The following is a 17,438-nucleotide window of genomic DNA, read 5'->3' as shown; positions in this document are numbered from 1 at the left end:
TATCTGCAACTACTTGAATTCTATCACACAAATCCTTTGATATTAAGAAGCAGTAAGTTTAGGCTGTCAAACCGTCATCTAGTTACAGCGCCTGTCATTAAAGGATGAAACAATTTGTTACTTAATCGCTCTCCTCGTAGATGTTAGGTGGCCGTTGCAAACAATAAAATGTAAATTAAAAGTAGTAATCAACGCTCATAGCCAGTTTAATCTGTACAATTTTACTAGGGAATTAGGCTGTTTGAAAAAAAAAGTTATTATTTTTATCTTGCTAACGATTGCTATTCGTCTATTTGATTCTCATGGTCCTGCGAGGAGAGCGGTTGGATTAGATTGTGAAGCCTCAGATTTTACGGTAAACTGTAAAAATGCCGAACGCGTGTGAAATCTTGTCAGCGCTGATCCATTTTCAATGGCAAGTGAATGTGTGTGTATTTGTGTTTGGACAATCGTCCCTTGAGTCCTCACGAAGCGACTCATTCACTTTTTGTCTCTCTCTTTCCCCGTTTTTCCCAAGTATTTCTGTCTGAGATTCCGATTCCCAATGGAACTGAAGGTTACTTCAGTTATGCGTGCCGTTCCCACAGTAACCCACAATTTCACCTCTTAAAATCGTTACGTTTTATTAATAGCAACTGGCACAATAATATCTGCTATATTTGTTGCGGCTTAGTGAATTTAACGATAAACATTTAACTTTACCCTAAGTTAACAAGTAAACAGTCAATTTATTCACAACGGTGACAACTGAAGAATTCCTTTGTCGGCGTATAGTCTTCAAACAAGTAAAATGTATTCTTGTGCTACCGGAGTCACGGCCACGGTAGGAATGAAAGTCATCATTTGACACTAAGAGAAGATTTGTCTTATCTCACTTTCATAAAAAGGCTCCACATTCTGTCGTTAGGAGTTTCAGTGGGCACATAAAGACCCGCAGCTCCTAGCTCCTTCCTTTAACTTAAATTTTACAGCCCCCTCCTCTCATCCTCCGTTCCAAGCCTTCGGGCTGATTTAAGAAGTAAACCCCGTAACTCCCTAGCTCGCGTCAAAGACTTAGAGTTATATAATGCAATGGGTAGAAATTATTGTTTTGCAACAATGATCAGTCTGTGTGTGTGTTTGTGTGTACGTGTACGTGAAGAGAATTAGATGAAAAGGTACTTCAGCAGATATTCCACCCCACCCAATATACTGTTAGTATATAGCTATGCAACACGAAGGGAATCAATATAGAGCGAAATGAGTCGTGTTTAAATAGCACGTGATGCTCTCAGGTTTACGGTTTCTCTGTATTTCCGTGGCGCCTCGATTCTGCGGGCGTTTTCATATCACGCAATCATTGAACGGCTTACTTGTTCTTCAGTGTGTTACTCACTCCCAACCTCAACCGAGCGATCACCAGCACCTTTCGCCCCCTTCCCTGGGGAGGGGGTGAGCGAGATGCGAAACATCTCTCTCTCTCTCCCTCTCTAAAATTTAAACGAATAGGGAAAGGTATCACCCTGTTAACATATAAAACGACTTTTGTTGAAAATTCGTGTGGGATGTTTTGAATCTGGGCATTTCCAAAAGGGAAATGTAACCGAATGTATTAAGGGAATCGAGATTTTGGGGGATATATTATTTTTAAACGTAATCCGGTAGTAATTGCACTCCAAGAAAAAAATAGGATAGACAGTTCGATTCAAAACTGAATGCAAAGAATGAGCCCTCAAAATCTTCAAATGACAACAGTCACACTTCATGGTAGCACCGCCCAACTTTTCCAGGAAGACCTTTGGCAAAGTAAATCTCGGGGTTTGCACACACTGGTACACTTTCACCCTACGAAATGGTCCCGAGCATCGAAAGACGGCGCGACGGCGTAAAATGCAATCAGCATAATCAATGCTTTTGGTAAACGCATTTAAGCAAAATGAAGAGATGGACCACATATTAATTCCGAAATTAGTTAAAACAAAAATAATTTGCATTTAAATCGGATTGATCGTTGTCCTAGCTTTAATTCCTAACAGATTGGGATCCGTTCCTGATGGTCAAGGCGATAGAATGAGCAGAAAATAGTTGTCTTTCCCCAAAGAAGATTTTTTTTCGGGGGGAGAGGGGGTGGTTAGATACGAGGGGAGGCAGCATAGGTTGTAAACAGTGGCCACTAAGAAATTCTAACGATAACCTTCGTTAATAAGACTGTCTGTTTTCATGGAGATCTGATTTCTTTTATTCCCGGTTTAGACACGGCTCCAACTCCCCGTTTTCTGTTTCAAACAAACTTTCATTTAAAACATTCAATGTTTGCCACATCTATTAACTTATTGTGCCTTTAACTATTTATCGTAAATTTCTAGGAAATTGTTGTTCTGTGGACTGACAGTTATGCAGCGCTGTTATCTGTAAAAAAAACGGTTGTCAGATATTTTTGTAAATCTTTGTTGAACTATTAGAATTCTTTATAATTAATTTGCGCTAAATGTGCAAAGTAACGACATTAGCTTGGACAATCCTACAATATCGTCCTCTGTAATCGTCTTGACAACGCTGCAATTTTCAAAGCAATCGGGAGGATTTTAAAGATACCATATGTAAAAGCCTGCATTTTAATACCATTTTTATTGATTTTGGGGCGTTATATAAACACAATTTGTCTAATATTCGTTTGACTGGGGCACTTGCTCTGCTTTATTTTACAAATAAAACTCTAATGATTTGTGGGTAGACCACTTCGAAAGATTTTTCTGATTTCGCTTGTCCCCAGTGGCGTGAGACGAAGTCACTTTACAAAAGTGGGTCGGGTCCGGAGCATCTGATTTGTTTCATTCCGTAACTCTGACACTAGAGGGCGCTAATTTTACGTTTGGACCCTTCCTCAAACTTTAATGTGTAAAGGTAATAATGCACACAATGTGTATTATTCCACGTATTCATTTCGCATCTTTATGTTGAAAATTGCCAGATGGCAAAGGCAAGACAACAGTTTGTTTCTGAATGATCCTAAAAATAATCAGTGGCAGTAACAAATGTAAAGAGGAACCGATAATTAATCACTTTCCATTATTGTTATCATATAATTTCGACGAGTCCGAGATGATGTATTGATAAAGGCTCGAAAACTGGGTAACGTGTGGAAACCACCATGATCCAATAATATGTTCTCAGTGAGGTTCTTAGTCTGAAATCTGTCAGACAACTAAAACTAGTAATTTTATTTTATATTACGCTTGGATAGCTCCTCCGTAGCTGATCAGATTTTCTCATTAGGAAACTTTGATCATGCATTTTCATTATCCAGAACACAACGGTACTTGATATAATACTGATCCGACGGTTGTATTTATTGCGAAACAGGAAGAAGTATCCTTAAACTGTTGCAATATGAAAAGGAAGACTAGTTATTATATAAAATGAGGAAGACTTAATCTACTGCATGCCGTATTAATGTTCTTGACTTTTTAAGATATATTTTAAATGACGAAATATATTGAAGTCCCACTTTGTTTCTGAAGTTTTCATTTAAGAAATACGAGGAGTTGGGTCGGATTATACATTCGCTGCCCGATGTCCCGGTAGGACAGACAGGTTAGAACCCTTGATCATCCTCTTCATTGAAATATCGATATTCCAAGTATAGGGCTTACCTGTGTTGAGATTTGACATCATCCTGATCTTGGAAAACTTTAAAAGATGCTTAAAACCGCTGTAAACAGGTTATGTGAATTAATATTGCAAGCTAAGCTAGCGACATTGATTTTGAGGTGTGAAAGACAAAATAACTAGAATATACACTGTTACTCCTTTAATGGCGGGAATGGCATCGCTGTTAATCAATTAATTGCTCATTATCCGAAACTTCTTCCCAAAATTACAACGTCATAAATATTACGGGTAGGACATAATGTAATGCAGAGGGTGCTTAGAGAAAGGTAATAAGATTGCAGCGTTGACATAATTTCTTTTGTCACTTTTATTGATGCAGGGTCACGACCTGTAGTGTCGACTATCTCCTTGTGTCAACAGTTACTGTTCGACCCGCTAAGTTTCTCCAGCAGTTTGCTTTTCCTCCAGATTTCAGCATCTCGTGTCGTCAATTTCTTTATCCTGATTAAATTCTTAACAAATGCACATTAATAAACAAACATTCGTAGCATTGGTCAGATCCATAGTTCAGCAACGACACTAAATTAGTAATTCATTAAGCCGTTATGAACATAAATACTGTCAGCAGGTGTTCGTCCGACGGGAGAGGAACCCATGCCTAGCCATTTTCAAACACAGAATTGTTTCGATATCAGGCGTCAGGATTCAGGAAGATTGTAATGCGGAATTTTATCTGATCTCTGCAATCTCAAAGTAGAGCCTCCGTTCAGGAATACTGAGTACACTGGTTTGACAGAAAGAGATTTGTTTAATGTCACATAATAGAAACAAGTCCTGCAGTGGAGAACTAGTCAGTAACGCATGCGCTCTTAGTTTGTCTCAAGCGCATTTTTTAAATCATGTTACCTTTTTTACGTGTGATCTTGAGTTTACAGGCATTCGCGAGGCAAACCTATAGGGGTAACCATTTACCTCTTTCCGACTAAGCTGTTTCCTCCTTCACTTCTAAGAACACTGAATGAATGCCAGTTGATATGAGGATTGAGGATTCCGAGTTCGATTTATTCTCCGACTTTTTCGTTTAAATTTTAGTCTGTAAAAGATCTGAAGAAAATTTGTTACACGGGATTTGGGGATTTGTGAATTAAAAAAACTATTTTAAATGTATCGAGACATTAAAAGAGGATAATTTGAACGCCTCTCAAGCGGAACAAACTTTAGAACAAAGGATGAGACGGCGGAGCAGACTCGATGGGCTGAATGGCCTAATTCTGCTCCTATGTCTTATGGGTTTATGGTCTAAATTGGACAAATCAAAACAGAAAATGCTGAGAATAGTCAGAAGGCCGAGCAGCATCCGTAGAGAGAGAAACAGAATTAACATTAGAGATTGGTGACGATTCATCAGAATGGTTTCCAGGGTCAGCACTATTTTTCTTTTGAATTACAAACTGTTATTTGTTCCGGAAACCACTGTCAACCAATAGAAATTTTCATTGATTCAATATTAGCTATATAAAACACATTGGAGTCAACATCACCAGCAGAAGATTAGGCATCTAAGGACACCCACAGGGCACATGCAGCTCCCCCAGCATTTTGGGTGTGTTTCGTACGGTAGATACAGCTCCAGCTTTAGGCTGAAGTCAGCACCGCTGCACCCGATCGCGACTGCCTTCGCTGCTGGGCGAGTGGTTTATTGAGCTGCGAAAATCGCCGCAGACACCGCAAAGTTCTGTATTATGAGGATCTGGTGGATTAATCGAGGAAGCACTGAAATTTTTCAACAATCGGAGGTTAACTGGTGGCAACAGCGCGACACACCGGGGCAAAGCCTCGCGGTCTCACACTTCATATACCGCTGGCGAAGGACGAGTAACCGCCTGCCTCCTCGCAGCAAGTCGTTCAGTGCTAGCAGCCTACTAGGAAAGGCCGTGCATGGCACTGCCTTCGACACTGCCCCTTTAACTCGATTAGGTTGACTAGCCAATGCCGAAGCATGACCCCAATACGTGGAGATAAACACCGTTGCTGCTCGCCGTCAAATGTTTGCCACGTTCAGCTGGGAGCGGGTGGACAACGAGAAACTCATTGTGAACACAGAAAATTCCGCAGAAACTGGAAACTGGAGGAATTCATCTCTGGAGAGGAATAAAGAGTCGACGTTTCCGGCCAAGACACTTCATTAGGACTATAATGGAAGGGGGAGGTGGCCAAATTCGAAAGTGGGGAAGGGGAGGGAGTGTGATAGGTGAAGCCAGATGAGGGAGAAGTTGTGTGGGCGGGGGAGGGATGAAGTGAGAAGCTGGGAGGTGATGATCGGTGGAAACGGTAAAGGGCGGGAGGAGCCTGAGAGGAGAGGAGAATGGAGAATGGGAGAGAGGGACGGAGGAGGGGTGACAGGCAGGTGAGAAGAAGATAAGGAGTAAGAAGGGTGCCAGAATGGGGAAATGGAAAAGGAGAGAAGGGGAGCGGGAGAAATTACCGGAAGTAATCGATGTCCATGCCGTCAGGTTGGAGGCTAACCAGACGGAATACCAAGGGTTGCGCCTCCAGCCTAAGATTAGCCTCCTTTTGGCAGCAGAAGGGGCCCTGGGCCGACACGTAGGATTTGGAACGGGAAGCAGAATTAAAATGATTGGCCACCGGGAGACCTTATCTGTCGTGGAAGGAGCGAATTCCGTAATTCATTATCAACTATCCCAGATGTCCCTGAAAAGGTGATGGCAAATCTCCTTCCCCAACTACTATAAACGGGGAGATACCTCGCCCCTCTCCCACGTTGCTGTTAGGAAATCGGATTAAGATCGTGCAATACCAGTACAGGGTTGAAGCCCCCCCCCCCCCCACTCCCATTGCAGGATGCCCTTTCGGAGGTGTGGTCTTTCCGATCAAACGGGAAACCTGGGACCCCGCCAGCCCTCTCTCTCTCCAGGAGCTATCTTAAGGCAGCGCAGCGCCTGGATCCTTGTGTCTGGGCCAATGGAGGACTTGTCTCACTTCACGAGCTCTCCTTATCGCCCTGGGCCTCGCGAATGCTGATGGAGGTGGTGAAAGGTCAGGTAGTTTCGGAGAGCTTCTGCCCGCCAACATGCCACCGAAAACCCACACTGGGATGGAGAGTTTAAGGGCGGGCCGACTCCGTCAATTGTGGTCGTGTCCAAAGGTGTTTAATATACAGAGACCGTTAAAGAGCTTAAACTGTTGTTTTTAAAATCAATTTTTAATAAATGAAATTCATTCAGCACCAATGTGTTAATAAACACGACGAAGCGCATTTAGTTGAACTAGAAACTAACTGAAATTCCAGTTCAATGTCAGATATGGCGGGGCTGGTTCCTCTAATAAGGCATATTCCTCGGACTATTGCTAGACAATCCCAGTCGCAGGATCTGGCCCATGAGGTGCCAATTTACTCAGGATACGACAGCAACGCTTTCGAGGCGCTTTGCAAGGAATAGAGGGAGGTGGATCATGTGCAGGTAGGTAGGATTAGTGTAGTTTGCCATCATGGCCGGCGCACACAGGTTAGCTCGTGGGGTCTGTCTCTCAGCTCTATTCAAGACCTTAATTACCGAAAAGGACAAAACGGGACCAGCGACTGAGAACACCCCCGAGGTCCCCTACGGATCCTCACGCAGCTTGTGCCTGACCTGCGGGATATTCTAACTTAGTACGGTTGAAAACCAGCGCTACCCCTGAGAACCGTCGGCGTGCTCCGTTTGCGCGTTCTTCACACCGCGCTCAGTTAAGAGACTGTGTGATCATTGATTGCACTTCCTGGGAGTTTGCAGTGTGGAACTGGCCGCCCATTGATTATATCACGATGGCGCTTGCAAACTAACATTGCCCATGATGGGGCATCCAGGAGAGGATCCTTTTGTTGAAGCCATTGATGGTGCTAAATTTGCGGAGGACCTTGGGGGTGTTGTCAGTAGCTGATCCCGTTGTCGTTTTAGTTAATGGAAGTGTTGGGTGGTGCTGAGGAACAGACCCTAGTACGGCCCATTCTGTCAGCGGCCAGCATGGTGCCGAACTAACCTAAATCCATCTACAAGCACGTGATCCGCACCGCTATATTCCTTGCACGTTTAACCGCCTCTTAAGCATTGCTGTCGTATTCTGAGTAAATTATCATAGCAAGGACACGATCGCGCTGGTATGTGCCGTGTAATCTGCCTCTGTGGTATAAGGGAGATGTGCGAGTAGTTACATCATACAAATAGTCTCTACTGCGATGTGTGTCAATGGCGGGAGGCACTAACACCGAAGGGCTCTTCGTCGTCCTTTATTCCAATCTTCACGAGCATTGGGGCTTTCAGACCAATATTCCACCGTACCTCACCGGGGATTTGCAAGCAGCACAGGGCGGGGTAAGTGAGACAATCACCGCAGTCCCTGCAGCATCTACCGCCACAGCTTTTATGTGTCTGGGCCCATTTTGGTATATTGAAACCAGTTAACTTTTACTGGTGAGAGTTGCTGTTCAAGGTGGTTCAATTTCCCACTGTTTGGGCTATTTCTGTTTCCCCAGTTGCATTTTGTTTCGGTGACGTGATGCGCCAACGAAGAAACGAGCTGTCCATCAAATAGCAAAAGTGGCGGAATGGGGATGGAAATGCTGGAACCTACGAGGTAAGATGATGTCTCCCTGGTCGAGGCGTAGTGCTGATCCGTGTGGTGTCGACACAAATTGGAGCTCTCCTTTAATTTGTGCATTAGCCATGAAAGTTAGCATTAGAGTTCAGATGCAATGGCCATCCGGATGGTCTGAAACATTCATTACACTACAGGGACATCAGACCCCGGAAGTAGTGGTGTCGCCGTTTGCAGTGGAATCATCCGCTAAACCGGAACCTGAGCACTTCTCACCATTGGCACACTAAGCGCGGGGAAACGCGAGTCAGGGGAGACACAAGAGTCAGTAGACGCTGGAATCTTGAGCAACAAATAAACTTCCGAAGAAACTCGGCGAGCCGAGCTATACTTGTGCGGGGGAAAACCAAATAAAAGCCACGAACGAAATGTTGACTAACCGCATGCCTCCACACATGCCGCCCGAATCGCCCCGTTCCTCTAGCAGCCCGTTATTTTCTAAGCAAGTCAATGCCCCAAGTTCCCTCCTGATGTTGGCTGGAAGTGGAGGCGAAGAGAACGTAGGAAGTAGGAACTGACAGACAATTCTCACCACTCCCCATTCTCCAACCTCAACCATCTCCCCCCCCCCGCCCCCCAACACACAACGAACCGGCCCGGTTTCCTCCCGGCCCTAAGCCATTGCAAGATGCGGGATGATCAGGAGATGAGTGGTCACCACCGATAGCTCATAGAAATGCCGTATCTGAAGCTCTAGTAGCCTCTCTCCGACCGGCATCCACCTGTCTCAGTTCTTTTCAGTTCCCCTCAATTCTGATGAAGGGTCCAACACCCAATTCCTCTCTGCATAGATGCTGCCTGGCCCGTTGAGTACTTCCGATATTTTTTGTTTTTATTTCGCCATTCAATATATATTTTTAAGAAAAGTTGCGGTCAGCTCTAGGAGGACGCTGATTAGTCCTCCGCAGTCTTGTCCTTAGGACTTTGAAGCTCGTTCTTTGTGGGTTAAGAAGCCCTTGAGTTCATTGACCTCCCCGACCATGCCTTGTGGCAAGGCAGGGGTCAATTTCCCGATAGAAGAAAACAAGCTAGAAATGATGGCTAGCGCCGTCTAACGTTGCGCATTCAAACGAAGATGATTCTCGCACGGACTCCTGAATAGACGTCCAATTTCTGAGTAATGTTATTCAACCCCACCCTTGTCCAAAGAACCAAGATCAACAAATAACTCACCGGCGATAGTTACCGCCCTTTCCTTTCCACCTAATTACACACTAGAGACCAACAATAAACAATCCTCTACTTCAAGTTCAAGAACGGTCCTGTAAAATCTACGTACGCTGATTTGTATGCGCTGTGGAAAGGAAAATATACACACGACTCTGAAGTGCGAAAGCATGTATATTTTGAAAATTAGTTAAAATATTTCAAAAGCAAATGTGGTAAATTAAACGCCGATTATATGTATATACACAGAGGGACGTTCGAACTAGAGAGGGGGTTCCCAACCCGGCGTCCATAGATCCTTGCTTACTGGTATCGGTCCATCACATGAAATAGGTTGGGAACCCCCGAACTAAAGGGCCTTTTGCTACTCGGTAGTTTATTTCTCTTTCTAGGTGATTACCAAAGTACCAGAAGGTATCATATTTAAATCACAACTCGGGTGATTGAACACCTGTTTAACTCTTCCGCTGAAATCTTTCCTGTCAGTTTCAGGAAACGCATTCATCTGTTATAGACTAGCGTGCATTACACTTTTCGGAGAGTACAAATAAATCCAATTTCAGTAACTTTTTTTTCTGTTAGCAAAATTGAAACGTTAGCTAATTTATTGCGTAAACTTTCTTTTCCATCTGCTCTGTATTAAAGCGTTTGCTACTCAAATTCCTGTGAATATAAAAAGGTCATATGGGACACGCGTGCCCAACAATCCCGGCAGTGTTAACCGCAGACATTCATAGCCGCCTATATCGACAGACACGCACAGATGCACGGACATCTTCTGCCTAAAACATATACATATTTAGAGGCAAGTACACTGATGCGCACAAACAACCAATGTCTTTTGCAGACTGGTAATTTGTCAGTCTTTGTGCGCAATTTTTCATTATATTGTATCTCTTTGTTCCACTGTCAATGCCGGCAAGAATATGAATCTCAATGTAGTATACGGTGATATATACGAATTTTGATAATAAATTTACTGTGAACTGTGAGCTTCATTGCCAGTGACGGCGTTAGAGGCCAAGTCATTAGCTATATTGAAAGCGGAGGTTGATAGGTTCTTGATTAATAAAGCCGTCAAAGGTTACAGGAGACTGATCCTAAATCGGCCATGATGAAATGACAGAGTAGATACGGTGGGCCGAATGGCATTATTCTGTTCTTATGGTTTATGGCCTCACGAACGCTCGGCCATACGTACGCACGAGATGCTTATGCATACCCACAAAAGCATTCAAGTGCAGCAGTCTTTTTGGGCACAGACGCAAAGATGCAGCCAGATACAAATACGTTTCACCAGCTGACATGTCCAGGGCAAATTTACAGTCACAAGTGTTCAGACTTTGATACATAGATATGCTCACTTCCAAAGATAAACAAAATGTACTCCAGCGCACACCTAGATGTTTGAGGTATATCAGACTAAACCTACGCTCACATGCGTAGGCATCTACTTAGCATCGTTTTAAAGCAAAAGCAAAAGTAAACTGGTATCCTCAAACTTTCAGACTCACACATGCGCACATGTGCATCTGCGACAAGAAAGCGTACGAATGCAAAATCAAATATCAAAACAGAACATTGCTCGAGAAATTAATTTGTAGATTTAATTTATTTGTGCCAGGCGTTTGGTCATTTGCGTTATCTGCTCGATGATCTGACTGCAGCGTCCATGTCCTGCAGATGGCGATTAAAGGAGTGATTTTATTCTCTTTTTAATGTGTATTTAATTTAATTCTACAGCTAAATGTTCTTAACTTTGCAGTTTTAAATCGCAGTGACGTAAAGTGGTAACCAGGTACCAACCAAAGTCAGGTGACTGGAAAAGAATGTTAACTGGAAAAGAAATCTGTGATCCAGCTACGAGCAAAGCATATGTATATATATGGGATTTTGGTGAGATCAACCCGATGGCGAATGAATAATTAAATTAAATAGATTCCAAGGTGAGCATATCAGCCGTGTCTGTGTGCAGCTCGGGTGAACTTTGGCTCAGAGCTGATGAGCTGGAGTCCGAGATTCAGACACCGAGATGCATCAGCCTGCTGCTGGACAACCTATTCTAAGAGACAGTTTTATCCCTTAGTTTAAGAATAATTGAACCGGCCAGACAAGAGGGACTGGCAAGCCTGACTCCAATTTAGGCAAATCTAAGGACCCAGGGGGTGATACATCAGAATGCTTAGTCTGTCAAGTGATTTAAAATTTTTACAGCCTGAGTGAGTGGGAGGAGAGACTGAACCGCGGTGAGAAAACTGATCACCGCGTGTGTCATGCAAGTTGCGGAAGAGAAAAGGAATGTACTGCCGACACTGTCATCGCCATCATCATTATGTGCTGTGTCGTATGATGTGGGCGATCATAGTCTATTGGCTATGATTGTTCGCGGAAAATTTTTCTACAGAAGTGGTTTGCCATTGCCTTCTTTTGGGCAGTATGTTGACAAGGCGGGTAACCCCAGCCATTATCAATACTCTTCAGAGATAGTCTGCCTGGAGTCAGTGGTTCTATAACCAGGAATTGTGATATGCACCAGCTGCTCCTACCACCATCCACTACCTGCTCCCATGGCTCCACGGGACCCTGATCGGTGGGCTAAGCAGGTGCTACACCTTCCCCAAGGGCGACCTAGAGACTAGCAGAGGAATGAGCGCCTTACACCTTCTTTGGTATGTCCACTCCGCCAATTGAGATGTACAGTAATTGGTGGAATAGCTGGAGTTACCGGCAGTCATGAATGTGAGTGACTTGCCTGCCTGGTGCCGAGGTTCACAGTATTTCCATCGGGCTGGAGAGGAACGGGAGGGGGAAGATCTAGTTGTCATGGTTCAACTGGGTACAAATACTGCAGATGGGATAGAGATTAGGGTTCTGCTGAAGGAGTGTGACGATCTATGCTGCAAGTTAAAAAGCGGAGCCTCATGGGCTTGCTCCTTGAGCCATGTGCAGATTACCATCTCATCGAATTTAAGTTTGGCTCAGAAGGTGGTATGGGAGAAATAAGTTTCCATTCATCGGGCAGGTAGAAGAGAAGAATTCTGCTGGGGCCAGAGGCGCGGTGAATGGAATAATTAGGATGGCAGATGAGACTTGAAACTAAATGGTGGGAGGGGAAAGGCGTGTTCTAGTCAGCGGAAATCTGTGAAGTTAGAGAAAGGAAGAAACTATGATAGGTTATCAATGCGGGTAAAGGACTAGAAAGGAACTGTAAGAGTGTGCCCGCGGTTAGAATAAGAACAGCAGAAAGCAGTGAAGAGATAGGCTCTCTATCTGAAATGTGTGCAGCATTCATAACAAGATAGAGGACTTAATGCCACAAATAAAAGCAAACGTGTACAATCTAACAGCCCATTACCAGGACACGTTAACAAAGTGAGCACACTAATGAATACTGAACTTTCAGAAGGGAAAACCAAACGAAAGGAGACAGGGAGCCCTGACATTAAGAGTAGGATAACGCCAGTGGGAAGGTAAGATCTTTCTCAGCGAGTCAAGTCGAATCAGTTTAGATGAAGCTACGAAGTTTCAAGGGGCAGAAAACTATGGTATGTGTGCCGGCTCCAGGCAGTAGCGGCAAGGTAGGTTGAATTAGGGAATTAGCAGTGCGTGAGATTTTCTGGATCACTAGGTTAAGGAACCAGTGAAGGGAAGCACACTATAAAAATAAAGATTTTTATAGTCTGTTTCCACATAAAAAATTCCATATAAAAGTTTCCATATAAAAATTTCCATAAAAATAAACGCCACAGATTCCGGAAATCTAAAGCAACAAAAAATGCTGCAAGAATTCAACAAGGCAGTCCGCAATTGTGTGAAGAGAAACAGGGTCGGAGACCCAGGAACTGAAATGTTAGTTGATTGATATCATGTTTATCTCTGAGCCAGAAGGAGGCATTGCCCTATTGTGATTCTCTTGAAACTTTTATTGCAATTTATCCCGAGGATAAATAAAATACCAGCCATAGAATGTCATGGAAAATGACAAAATATGGAATAGGATTTCTATTGAACCGCTGGGCACAGGGCGCTCGTTCAACAAATCTTCTCCACTGCCTTTCAGTTAGTTTTCACTGCTGTCTCGGGATTTTGCCGTTATGTGTCTTTGAAACGAAAGTCTCTGAAAGTGCGTGTTTTTTTCCTTCGCCGATTTAGAGACAGCATCGGTCCTTAAGTCGCAACTAATTTGACTGGAGCGGGCAAGCCTGCACTGGACGCTGGTTCACGTACGACTGACTAATCGCTTCTGATCATAGAGGGAGCATTCTTAAAAATATATCATTAATTTACCAAATGCTCTTCAGTAAATCTTGACCACAGCAATTCGCAAGTTTCAATTATTTGTTTTGATTTAAATACTCCGTTCATTTTAACCATTTCGGAGGCAAACAATATTTCCTTCCATCCCATACCCATTGATTTGTTTTGTGCTTTATCATAGATTTTTGTTTTAATTTGAACAAATATTTATCATTAGATTTAACATCGTCGACAGGTGGCAAAATACAATCTACACTTATTGGAGCAAAACAACAACAACAAAAGCCAAATTGCTGTTAGAGCATCTGCGGACGCAGAGGAATCGTTGACGTTTCGGCTTGAGACTGTGCACCAAGACCTTTGCTTCCATAGTCGCGGCTTGACCCGCGGAGTTCATCCAGCTGACTGTTTTCTTTTCGTCCAATTTCCAGCATCTGTAATCTCTTGTGTCCACAAATACTGAAGCCAAACCTAACCATAGCTACTGTAGCTGCAGCGTTGCATGTAGTAAAAACAAAAGATCGGTCACGGGTTTTACACGATCATTCGGAGCAAGGCAGAATAAAGGACGAATTAAGTGCGAACGCCGATTAAATGAAAAGTCAGTTTTGATTCTACGAATCTTGATTTTATTTTAGATATTTTGCAAAAATATATTCACAAAGTAACTAAGAACAGAATTAAAACAACAGGAATTCTGCAGATGCTGGAAATTCAAGCAACACAAATCAAAGTTGCTGGTGAACGCAGCAGGCCAGGCAGCATCTCTAGGAAGAGGTGCAGTCGACGTTTCAGGCCGAGACCCTTCGTCAGGACTAACTGAAGGAAGAGTGAGTAAGGGATTTGAAAGTTGGAGGGGGAGGGGGAGATCCAAAATGATAGGAGAAGACAGGAGGGGGAGGGATAGAGCCAAGAGCTGGACAGGTGATAGGCAAAAGGGGATACGAGAGGATCATGCGACAGAAGCTCCCCCTCCCCCTCCAACTTTCAAATCCCTTACTCACTCTTCATCTAAGAACAGAATTAGTTAGGTTTTTATTCAAACACGAGAGAATGGGCCAGTATGCTTTCTTGATTACGCTTTGGGTGTTACAATATGAAAGGACGTGGTGCCGCAGTTTGGTAAAGAGTCATTCTCATTGCTGAACATTTGTGGCTACATGAAGGCCAGAACAATAAGGATGGCAAATTTCCTCCCCTAAGGAATATTTTGTGATCGAGACTAGCCGTTTAACTCCAAGTTTCATTTCTTGAACTCATACATCTGGACCGGAGCTCTGATGCATAAACATAACCTCCGTGCTATCATGACCCAAATAAATTAATGGGAGAATAATAGGAAAGATATCATCGGCATAAACATCCCTCACCAAAAGCGTGAAGCAGATAAAATACAGCGAGTCCATAGGGAAAGTAACCCCGAGAGTTTCGAAAAGTATATTTATTTAGCTTAGCATAAAATCAGTTCTTAGATGTAAGATGTAAAAGTGGTCGCTCGGGGCGCGACCTTTCCCCCTCAGTATCAGTTTCAGTGATTTGCAAGTGTTAAGGTCTTAAAGCGCAGGGAGCCCTTGGGAAGGAGACAGCTGGAACTCAGTTTAACTGTTATTTGCCCATTTACAACCTTCGACAAAATATTAATTAAATATTAATGCTGCAAACGAAAGATAACCCTTAAAGAAGTGGTGGTTACTTCTAGCGTCTACGGGGACAGAGATAGTTAAGGCAGACGCGGATACCGGCAAATTGCACGACCTCGAATCGGGCCAGACCGCGCAGACGCAGTGACAACACAAATAAAAAAGGCGCTGAGAAGCGACAGCTGGTCCCCGGGCGTGACGTCACAGCAGGCGCTGGCGCAGAACCAAATGACAAACAAGCACTAATCCCACTTTATCCAAGAAAGACGGGCTGTCAGATCTGGAAAGGAACAAAAACACGAAAGATAGATAGATGGCTTTAATTACATTTCAATTAGTATTTATTTTACAGGCCAAGTAATTAATCCCTCATTTGAAAAGAGCAACTTAATTCATTATATTTATCCAAAGTAACAATCAAATTGGTTAACTAAAGCTCAACGTATCATTGTTGTCAGTGAAACCTTTTAATGGACTTCAGCGCTTCAGGAGTAAGGACTCGGGCAGCTGGGAAATAAAACAGAACGGGAACACAGTAACCCGCACTGAGTTGTCTGACATCCTACATATTGACATCAAGTTTATATTGACCTGTTAACATGTATGCATCAAGTAAAATAAATCCTATTTTGTTAGGAAGGCAGCCTGTTTCTCCAGGAGTCAAGTTATCCTGGATGGGGCCAGTTATTCGCTTCACTTTCCCTTATAGAACTGTCAAACTGTAAAGCTTCAATTAACGAGAAGAGCGTTTTAATTTACTTTTAACTATCAGCCCAGCACATAATTTGGATATGAAGCAATCGGGCTGAGTTGTGTCAAAAGGGCGGAAGGAGTTTCACATTATTTGGGCTGCTGTGTGAAGTTTTTATCTATTATTTTAAAACAGCGTAACCTAGGCAACCTCTTGGACTTAGAATGGCTAATAATTCCGACGACGAGTCAATTGTGAAATTAGAGTCCGTAACTCTGGTTTCATACGGAGTGCCTGGCCGAAGAGCCACGTGGCCCGGGGATAATAGGATTTAATTTAACGATGCTTAGCTTTTCTGCAGGAGTATATACTGAAACCGCAGTCACTGTTTTCCATAGCATTAATTTCAAAGGCTAAAATATTGAAGGCAGCGTGCCTGTAATTTCCCGCTGTAAGTGTTCCCTTGCGGATGGACGCTCACACCAGAGTTCCACAAGAGGAAACCTGCAAGAGTCTTTGGTTTGTGTGACCCGACTCACAAGTTGCAGGGAGAACGCCGGAGTGGACTTTACTCAAATTGGAGAGTTTCTCAGAAGAGTATACGATATCAAACTCACGACAATACCTTGGCTCCAGAATGAATAGGTGTCCTCAAACAGACTGCGCACCAGGTTTCTTTCCGTAAACTTGGCGAAGAATCACTACAGTCCTAGACTCAACAATTAACTTATCATGTAAAAATACATCATTATAGCACCATTCTCGGAGTTGTGGGAGACAGCAAGATCGGACTTATTCTTCTCTTTGGAGGAGAGATGGAAGGGCGGAGGTAGATGGGGTGAAATTCTCTCCAGCAAGGGAGATATATCGAGATTATTTTTGACATTTAAAGTCATTATCGAAAATACTGCCTAACATGATGATAAGAAATGATTGCAATTGTTATTTTCAAAAGGAGATTGGATTCTTGCTCAAAGTAAAACCATCCAGGACCGCGTGGAAAGAGCAAGGAATTGCGACTGGCTGTGTTTTTGTTTCTGAAAGAGATTACACACACATGAAAGGGCAAACCTATTTTATGACGTGCACCCTGATGTACGGTACTCCTATGAAACGGATGCAGGTAAAAGTAGAATGCATTATATTGGCTGCAAAACAGAGTTCTGCCATGTCCACCTCAGATTTAAATTTGACTTTTAATCATTCTTTTCCGGTTAAATTTCTTTGATTTCAGTTCATGGTAAGTAGAGAAAACTATGCTTACCCATCTCCATGCCCGCCAGAGCCCATCTGGCAATCTCCCCATGCACGCTTTTGTTATATCCTTAACAACTGCAGTGCGCTTGGGCACCCAATTCCCCTCACACTTTTCTTCAAATGTATGCAAACCAACACGGGATTGTCCCAAAAACATGTCCTGCTGACAGATGTCTCCC

The sequence above is a fragment of the Mobula hypostoma genome, chromosome 6 (assembly GCF_963921235.1).
Source record: "Mobula hypostoma chromosome 6, sMobHyp1.1, whole genome shotgun sequence".
In the NCBI taxonomy this organism is placed as follows: Eukaryota; Metazoa; Chordata; class Chondrichthyes; order Myliobatiformes; family Myliobatidae; genus Mobula; species Mobula hypostoma.
The sequence above is the reverse complement of the archived record's forward strand: the minus strand, read 5'-3'. Positions refer to the sequence as shown.